The sequence below is a fragment of the Sciurus vulgaris genome, assembly GCF_902686455.1.
Source record: "Sciurus vulgaris genome assembly, chromosome: 7".
NCBI classification, from domain to species: Eukaryota; Metazoa; Chordata; class Mammalia; order Rodentia; family Sciuridae; genus Sciurus; species Sciurus vulgaris.
In genome coordinates this window covers 129,534,832-129,543,622 of record NC_136467.1, presented here as the reverse complement: position 1 = coordinate 129,543,622, position 8,791 = coordinate 129,534,832, and the positions used below count along the sequence as shown (strand labels likewise).

General features: G+C 36.8%; 1 long non-coding RNA gene across 1 annotated transcript; it reads right to left on the bottom strand.

Annotated features, from left to right (window-relative positions):
* Positions 1 to 2,144: 2,144 nt before the first annotated feature.
* Positions 2,145 to 8,530, bottom strand: LOC306666728. The gene is made up of 3 exons (XR_013765382.1): positions 7,317 to 8,530; positions 6,967 to 7,103; positions 2,145 to 4,770 (listed from the first exon to the last, which is right to left on the bottom strand). It is a non-coding gene; the product is annotated as an uncharacterized lncRNA (long non-coding RNA).
* Between the last annotated feature and the right edge of the window lie 261 nt (positions 8,531 to 8,791).

Sequence of the window (8,791 nt, the reverse complement as noted above, 5' to 3'; positions counted from 1 at the left end):
GTATTAGGGGGTCTATAACATAAAAATGTAATATATTTGACAGAAATAGTATAAATTGAAACAAACTAATTGAATAAGAAAGTAATAGCAGATGGTAACTCAAATCCACAGGGAAAAATGGAGGAGAAAAAAAAAAAAAAGAGGAGGAGGAGAAGTTTAACCTAACAAAAAAATCTGTGAACAAACTTCATCTTTCACTTTTGTTTTGTTTCGTTTTTTTTTAAGACAAGGTTGTTTAGGGCCTGGCTAAATTGCAGAGGCTACCTTTGAACTCAAAGTCCTCTTATCGCAGCCTCTTGAGCCACTTGGATTACAGGTGTGGGCCACCAGGCCCAGCTCTTCTCAGTTTTTGAAACCTTTCTTTATACCTTTTAAAAAGTTAATTCCAAATGTATCATAAACCTAAATGTAAGAGCTAAAAGTATAAAACTCTTGAAGAAGACATAGGAGTAAATCGTTATGACATTGGGATAGGCAAAGGTTTCTTATATAACACCAAAGCACAAATATAAAAGAAAAAAATAAATTGGATTTCACCAAAATTAAAAATATTTGCGTGTTGCAAAAAAATATGATCAAAGAAGTAAAATAAAATCCAGAGAGAAAATATTTGCAAACCATATATCTGATAAGAGACTAAATCCAGAATATATAAAAGATTCTTATAATTCAATGATAAAAAATAACCCAATTAAAAACTGAGCAAAGGACATGAAATAGATTTCTCTGAAGAAGAGACAAGTGATTGATGATGCTAATCATTAGGGAAATTCAAATAAAAACCACTTAGATACTATTATACATCAACTAGGATTATCATAAAACAAAAACAAAAAACCTGAAGATGACAAGTGTTGATGAAAAAGTACAGAAATTGGAAGCTGCCTATACTGTTGGTAGGAATATAAAATACTGTAACCACTTTGCAAAACAATTTGGCAGTTTCCCTACATAAGGAATCCCACGGAAACCACGCCAGACACTGGAAATCACATAAGGGGGTTTATTAAGCAAACAGAGTGTCTCCCTGCAGGGTAAGAGAGAAAATGAGAGGAAAAGAAAGAGAATGAGAAAGGGCGCGTGCTAGAGAGAGTGTGAAAGCCAGGAGGATAGAGAAAGTGAGGAGGAGAGAAAGAAGGATGAGAAAAGATGGCGGGTAGCTACAATAAAGCAGTTGAATTCCTTGGGGCTAACAGGGGACCAATAACGGAGAAGGATACTTGCAAGCTGACTGATGAACCAATAGCTAGCTAGGATGTTCACAGACTGACAGTAGTTGGGAGGCGGGGAAAATGGCTGCACTAGAAAGGCCAGGGGGAGCAGATTTGTACATTACACCCTAAATGTTAAACATAAGAGTTACCAAATATAATTCATGATCTCCTTTTCGGGTCCAAGAGAAAACACATATCCACATAAAAACTTGTTCAGGAATGTTCATATCAGCATTATTCATTTTAGCCAAAAAACAGAAACTCAAATGTCCATCAACTGATGAATGGAAAAATAAAATGTAGTTTATCCATACAACAGAATATTATTCAGCCACAAAAAGAAACAAATTATGCTGTAATCCCAGAAGCTTGGGAGGCTAAGGCAGGACTATCTCCAATTAAAAGTCAGCCTCAGCAACCACCAGTATCTAAGCAACTCAGTGAGACCCTGTCTCTAAATAAAATACAAAATAGGGCTGGGGATGTGGCTCAGTGTCCAGTGCCCCTGAGTTCAATCCCTGGTACCAAGAAAAAAACAAAAAAACAAACAAACAAAAAACCCCAAAGTATTAATGCATGCTACAGCATAAACTTTGAAAATGTTATTTTAATAGTAAAGAAGCCACATGTGAAAGATCACATATTCTATGAATATCATATCCTTTTTACATGAAATGCCCAGAACAGACAAATTCGAAGGGACAGAAAGTAGATTAGTAGTGTGAATGAGGTAATGTGGGGTCTAGAGTACTTATAATGGACGCAGGGTTTCTTTTTGAAGTGATGAAAATGTTGCAATATTATTGTGCTGATAGTTACACAATTCCAAATATACCATAAACATTTGAACAATACACTTGAAATGGGTGAATCACACGGCATGTGGATTATATCTCAGTAAAGTTGTTTTCAAAAAGTTAAAAAAAGAATCCTTGAACTAAAATTGATTGTAACAAGGTTGGTGGATTTGTTAGTATACAGAAATCAATCTCATTTCTATATATAAACAATGACATGTTGGAAATTGAAATTAATTATGTACTATCATTTTTAAAAACATGTATGTATGTAGTGCCAGGGTGAAACTAGGGCATCACACATGCTAGGCAGTCACTGTTCCACTGAGCTGCACCTTTGCCCTTTAATATCATTTTAAACTTGCCTATATCCTCAAATATTTATCTTTTTTAATGATTTTTAAAAATTTCCTTTCCCTAACTTTTTGAAATATATGGTACATTATAGTTATCATTTAGTCCTAACAGAACTTCATGAAATATGTATTATTTTATTCCCATTTTGCAGATGAGCCTGTAGAGGCTATTAGAAGCACTAGAGAAGGATGAGCTATTCTGATTGTTACCAAAAGATCAAAGTGTATATTTCAATTTGCAGAAAACACTTGAATCAAGAAGCTGGAAGCTTGGAATTCCCCCGCAAAAAAAAAAAAAAAAAAAAAAAAGAGGTTGCTAGACTGACTAATGATAGAAACCAAGATTGAGAAAAAGAACATGAAACTCAGGTTGGATGAAAGTGGGGACAATCTGTGATTGAAACTGGCAAAATCCTTTTGGTTTAGATGCTTTCCTCCATCTTACCTCATCAACCAAATCCAGTGTAAAATACAAGGTGGGAGTGTGGGTGAAGGGAATGATCAATTAAACCACCAAGCGCAGCAGGATTACAGCATGGTTCTCAAAGTACAGTCCCCACCAGTAGCATCGGGAGAGAACTTGTTAGAAATCCAAATTATTGGTCCCATTCCAGACCTTCTGAATCTGAAATTCGAGGTGGGAAACGCACTACTCCAGGGGATTATGATGCACACTAAAATTTCAGAACCGTTGGTTAGAGAAAAGAATTTCTGGCTGAGGTAAAAGATTACAAACAGAAGTAAATGGAAAGAGGTTGGGGGCCCTGGTGTATCGGGAGGCGGAGGCAGGAGGATCCTGAGTTCAGAGTCAGCCTCGGCAAAAACTAGGCGCAAGCAACTCAGTGAGACACTGTCTCTAAATAAAATACAAAACATAGAGCTGGGGATATGGCTCAGTGGTTGAGTACTCCTGAGTTCAATCTCTGGACACCCCCACATCCCACGCTGCCATTAAAAAGAAGTATATGGAAAGAAACAGTGCCTGCCTTCACGAGGTTGCTATACCTGTCTGCCCCACCAGGACAAGCAGCCTGCGAACTAAGATGAGTTCAAAGCTAAGAGGCAAGTGCGGAGGTGATCACCCCCTCCACAATAATCCACAGGGAATCTCTGTAATTGGTATTTCTGCTTGCTACCTGCCAGTGGTCCCCTCACCATCTTTATTGTCTTCTCTGTTTCTACTAGAATGTTAATCTCCATGAAAGTACAGATTTTTGCCTGTTTTATTCATTACTTGCACACAGTAGACACTACAATGTTTGCCAAATGAATGCATCTAAATCATATTCATTCCTGAAAATGCACAAAATCTGAAAGATCGAAGATGAAGAATCAAAGCTCAATATGGAACCAAATTGGCTGTTATTACAGAAACCTTGGGGGAAATGGACTAGGAAGGAACAGAATGAAAAGAAAAACTTAACTTTATGCATATTAGACTTCCTGTATTTTTTTTAAAGTGAGGGCAGTGATGCCAATTGGTGGATATGCTGGTGGCTAGCTTTGGCAAAATGGGTTTCCTGCTAGTGAGTCAGACAGTACTACTAAAAACTCAGATTATACTATTTATATACTTCTAAATTGTTCCCAGTGTCAGTTCAGTCCTGGTCAGTACTAAATGAACTTCAAGTAGCTTAGTTACCTTATTTTACATTTCAGAATTCTTTGAAATGAACTTTCTGATAGAGGTAACAACTTGAACTTTTACTAAATGCTTTTCCTCATGTGTCACATTTAAAAGCATTCTGGTTAAAATGAATTAGCAAATGTTGGATAAGACCATTTCCCACAGTCATTGTATTTATATGGTTTCTCCCCATGTGTGTCATCTGATGTTGAACAACATATGACTTGCTTCTGAAAGCTTTCCCACATTCATTACGTTTATAAAAGAATGTCTCCTGAGTGAATTCCCTGATGACAAATTAAGCTGGATAACAAGAAAAAGAAAAAGGTTTATCACATTTTTCACATTTGTAGTCTTTCTTCAGTGTGGATTCTCTGATATCAAATAAGGTGGAAGCTTTGACAAAAGGTTTTTTCCACAGTCATAATTTAAGATTGGTCTCCACAGTGGATTCTCTGATGTACTCTTAGGCTGAAGCTCACATGAAAGGCTTTTTCCACACTTGCTACAGACATATGGCTTCTCTCAGGTGTCAATCTGCTGATGGCTAATAACAGTAGACTTTGTGAAACTTTTCCCACATTCATCACATTTGAATAGTTTCTGTCTGTGGAATTATTCTTCGAATTTTCAGAGCTGCCCTTGTGTGTGTTGGCTTCTCTACCATCAGGAAACAAGCCCCACTGAATCTTTCAAGTTTCTTCACTTGTGATTTTATTTATTCAGAAATGTTTTGTTGTAAGATCAGTTCCCTGTTGTCAATCCTGCCCTACAATCTGAAAAAATAAATAAGCATGTAAATTATCTCTTTTAGTTCACTGTTTGGAGGTTTAAAAAAATGAATAGAAATAATATAAAGAGGCAATTCAGTCAATGGAAATCATTCCTGAGTAATCTTTAGTTTTTGGTATTTGTTGTTGTTCATTTTTAGAAAAGCATAAAGAGTTTATTTAGTGAAATGGAAGTAATGCTCCAAGGTGTGTGGCGTGGTCTGCCTCTAAGAGATTAAACAGTCTTGGGTAATCTTTAGAATGACTGAATTTGTTGAAAAATAGGATTTTTAATTTATTATTCCTTTATTTTCTTATTTATTTGTAACAAGTATTTTATTCAGTGCTACTCAAAATTGCCAGTCATCAAGCTATTTGTACAGACCATCTTGTACTAAAATGTAACCAATATACCTCCTCCTCATTGACAGTCTTATTGCCAAAAAAAGCTGAAATAAACTATGTTTAGTGATGTATTTGACTTAGAGTCTACTGAGAATTAATGAGACCAGTGACATACTTTGAGTAGCCCTGCTGCTTATCAGTGTTTCAAATGAAGATTTTATCTGCCAGTAGTAAAGAGAAACTTATGCATAATAATTACTAATTCATGATGCTAAATAAATTCAGTTTAAATCCTTCCTATTTTTTTGGTATTGAAAATACTATTAAATGATAGTGACAGCAGGAATGGACTATGCCCCCAAAATTCATATGAGAATCCATAACCACCAATTCAATGTGATGTATTTGGCCTTTTGGAGTAGGTAGATGACATCATAAGGACAGTCTCCATAATGGAATCAGAGACACCAGACAGTACTCCTCCTTCTTTGCCATGTGAGGACACAGCAAGAAAGTGACCACCTACAGGAAGACAGCCCTCACTGAGAAATGAATTAGCTGGCACTTTGATCTTGGACTTCTTGGCCTTCAGAACTATGAGAAAACTAGTTTCTATTGTTTAAGCCATCCATCTATGGTAATTTGTTATGGCAATCCAAGCAGATTAGTTTTATTCATGTTCTTTCTTAGAAATAAAGGATTGGCAACCCTATAATTGTGACTCAAATTATTCTTTTAAAAATATTTTATATGCCCTTGAAATCATAGAGTCTGGAAACTACTATATCAAGTGTGATTATAAAAGTAGCAAAATATTCTTAACATCTTTGCCACCAACTAACAGTATAGAAACTAAGTTTTTCAGCTTCTTCACTTGTAAAATGAATATAATAGTAGTATTCACCTTCATAAGGCTATATTGAGGATGACATGAAATAAAATATGTGCTGCCAATTTAAAAAAAAAAAAAACTTAAGAAATAATACATGTGTATAGACAAATACCTGGCATATAGGCAGTGTTAGCTATCATTACTTGAACAAGCATTACATTTATTCTTATTTCAAGTTGTGCCACAATCTATCATTTATAATTACATTCTCAATTCCTTCAGAGGCATTCTGACCAAATCATAAAGGGTGATTAAGGTGACTTAATCATTAAGGGTGATTCATAGAGAACATAAAGTCCCAAGCTTCCACTTAAACATAATATGGAAGAAATCTGTCTGCCATGGAAAATGGGGACAAGTTTATATAAAAGAAAATTCAAAAGAGCACTCCTGTGGTGGGTGAGGGGGGTTTAACATTGATTTCTCAGGCATAAGCAAGACTAAATGGTGGTTGACTAGCAAAACTGGAAGGAAATTTTGAGTAGCAGCAATATTTCAGGGAAAAAGGGAAGGAGGAATAGGTATTAAATTCTTTCTGTTTGTTTTCCTATTGGAGACTGAAAAAAATACTTGATCTCCTCCGAATTAAAATGGAGACCTGTGGGTTGGGGTTGTAACTCAATGTAGAACACTTGCCTTGCATGTGTGAGGCACTGGGTTCCATCCTCAGCAACACATAAAATAAATAAGTTAAATAAAGGTATTATGTCCATGTACAACTAAAAAAATTAAAAATAATAAAAATTAAATAAAACAAAATAAAATGCAGACCTGTGTCCAAAGTGTCTTGTGAGGTTGGGTTGTAATGATAAATTGATTTCACATGCTATTGTAAACACCTAACAAGAGTCAGAAATCATAGACTACAATACTATATATTACTTTTGCTTCCAAAGAAAATAAAGGAACATCTCTGTTTTCCTCACATTCTCTCATTTCCTACTGTATCAAATCCTGTTCCTTACCCTTCTCTTGTAAGAGGTGACTGGACTGTGGAGGTTCACTTATTAATTGGGTTGCTAAGGATAAAACCTTGAAACTTGCTGTTTCTGTGGGTTCCATCTCCTTCCAGGGCATTTCCTGTATTATAACTAATAGGAACCTAGGAAAAATTGGGTACAAAAGGATTCATCACCATTTAATATGAGAACAAGAACTAAAATTTTTAAGATGAAAGCTTTTCCATTTCTAAAGATAAAGACAAAAATCAGAAGCTTAGGTGTTCTAGATTTGATTATAAAAAACTGATATTTGCCCATTCTCCAATTGCTGGGCAGATGCCTCCCCTCAGACTAGAGATCTAAACACCCCTTACTTCCCAGAGGACAGTTCCACCGTCTCCTGGCTCACACAGTTCTCTAAGTCCTTCAGCACATGCACACCTTTTCCCTAAATTTTGGAAGATGTTCCTGCACCAAGGCCTGAAGTTCATGGGGAAGATCTGTTCCTTATTGTGCCTCTTTGGTTTCAGTCAGTATCCAGAGAGCTAGAGCAGGTTCAGAACCTCTTGGGGCCCAGGTGTCTTACTAGCAAAAGTGTCTGAAAAGCTAACCGAAGATCTCCTCGGTGGGCGTTTCTTATTGTGAATGCTGAATTCCTGTTTTAAAATATGTTCATCTTTCTCTACTTAGGATCACAAGTCCCATTGGCTCCCCTGTAACTTGGAGGGATAGAACTGCAACTTCGTCTGGCTTCATGGTTAGGCTGAAATATGCCCCCAAAGAAGTATTAAACTCTCCCAGCTGATGTATTTTCCTTGAGGTTCTTTCCAGTGTGTAAAAGAAGTTAAGCAACCATACTGTAAAGAACAGAGTAATCTAGTTGCCAGATAAATTTTGACAGGAAACGGCATTAAAAAATCATTATTGGACAGAAAGGGGGAAAAAAGTTGAAATTACCTATATGCTACCATAAGACAATTTTCAGACGAATTATATACAAAGACACTAAGAGACACTATATCACAGCTTCAAATAAATTCCTAAATATGAGTCTATTCTGCTTTCAAGAAATTATTTGTCCCCTTCTCTGTTAAGCCACAGCATCGCATAATTTTTGCTTATAGTCTATTTCCACTACGGGGTGGATTTCTCCCCTTTTATATATCAATCTCACATTAATAGTCCCTTACAGTTTACGAGGTGCTTTCGTAAACACTTTTTTAATGTCACCATAATACAAAACGATGAGATAAAAAGATCCAAGCAATCTGTCGCCCCAAACAACTTTAAGGCTCATAAAGAATAGAGGACAGTCTTTGGTTTAAACCTTCACTGAGTTCCTGAGAAAAGAACGAGGCCAGAAGAAAGGGAGTTGTCCGCAGCGACCTAACTTTGACTAAAGCGAAGCCCTCCCAAGAAAGCCGAGTTTGAAATGTCCGTGGACTCCAAAGTAGAAAAGTAGTTCCCAGGGACACCGGCCCCCGTGGCCGCTCCCTCCCGAGTCCAGAACCACCTCATCCTTCACTTCCGCCCTGCCGGTCAAAATAATCCAACTTTTTCACCAGGAGACTCAGGTGCCTGAGGTGGAGAAGCCCGAGGAGGAGAGTAAAAATTAATTTCTAACTGACCATAGAGACCGATCCTAGTTGGAACTACTTAGGCTTCAAAAAAATCACCGTTACTTCCGGGTTCTCTCTAGCAAGCTGGAGGGCTCGCTTTCTCTGTGGTTTTTTGGCTTCCGTTTTCTGCTCGGGAGACCCAGCAGCCGCTCAAACTTTCATTTGTTCCCGCCCCCAGAGTTAAATGATGTTTGGCTCTTCCCTTAATTTTCTAAATTAATTGTTTGGTT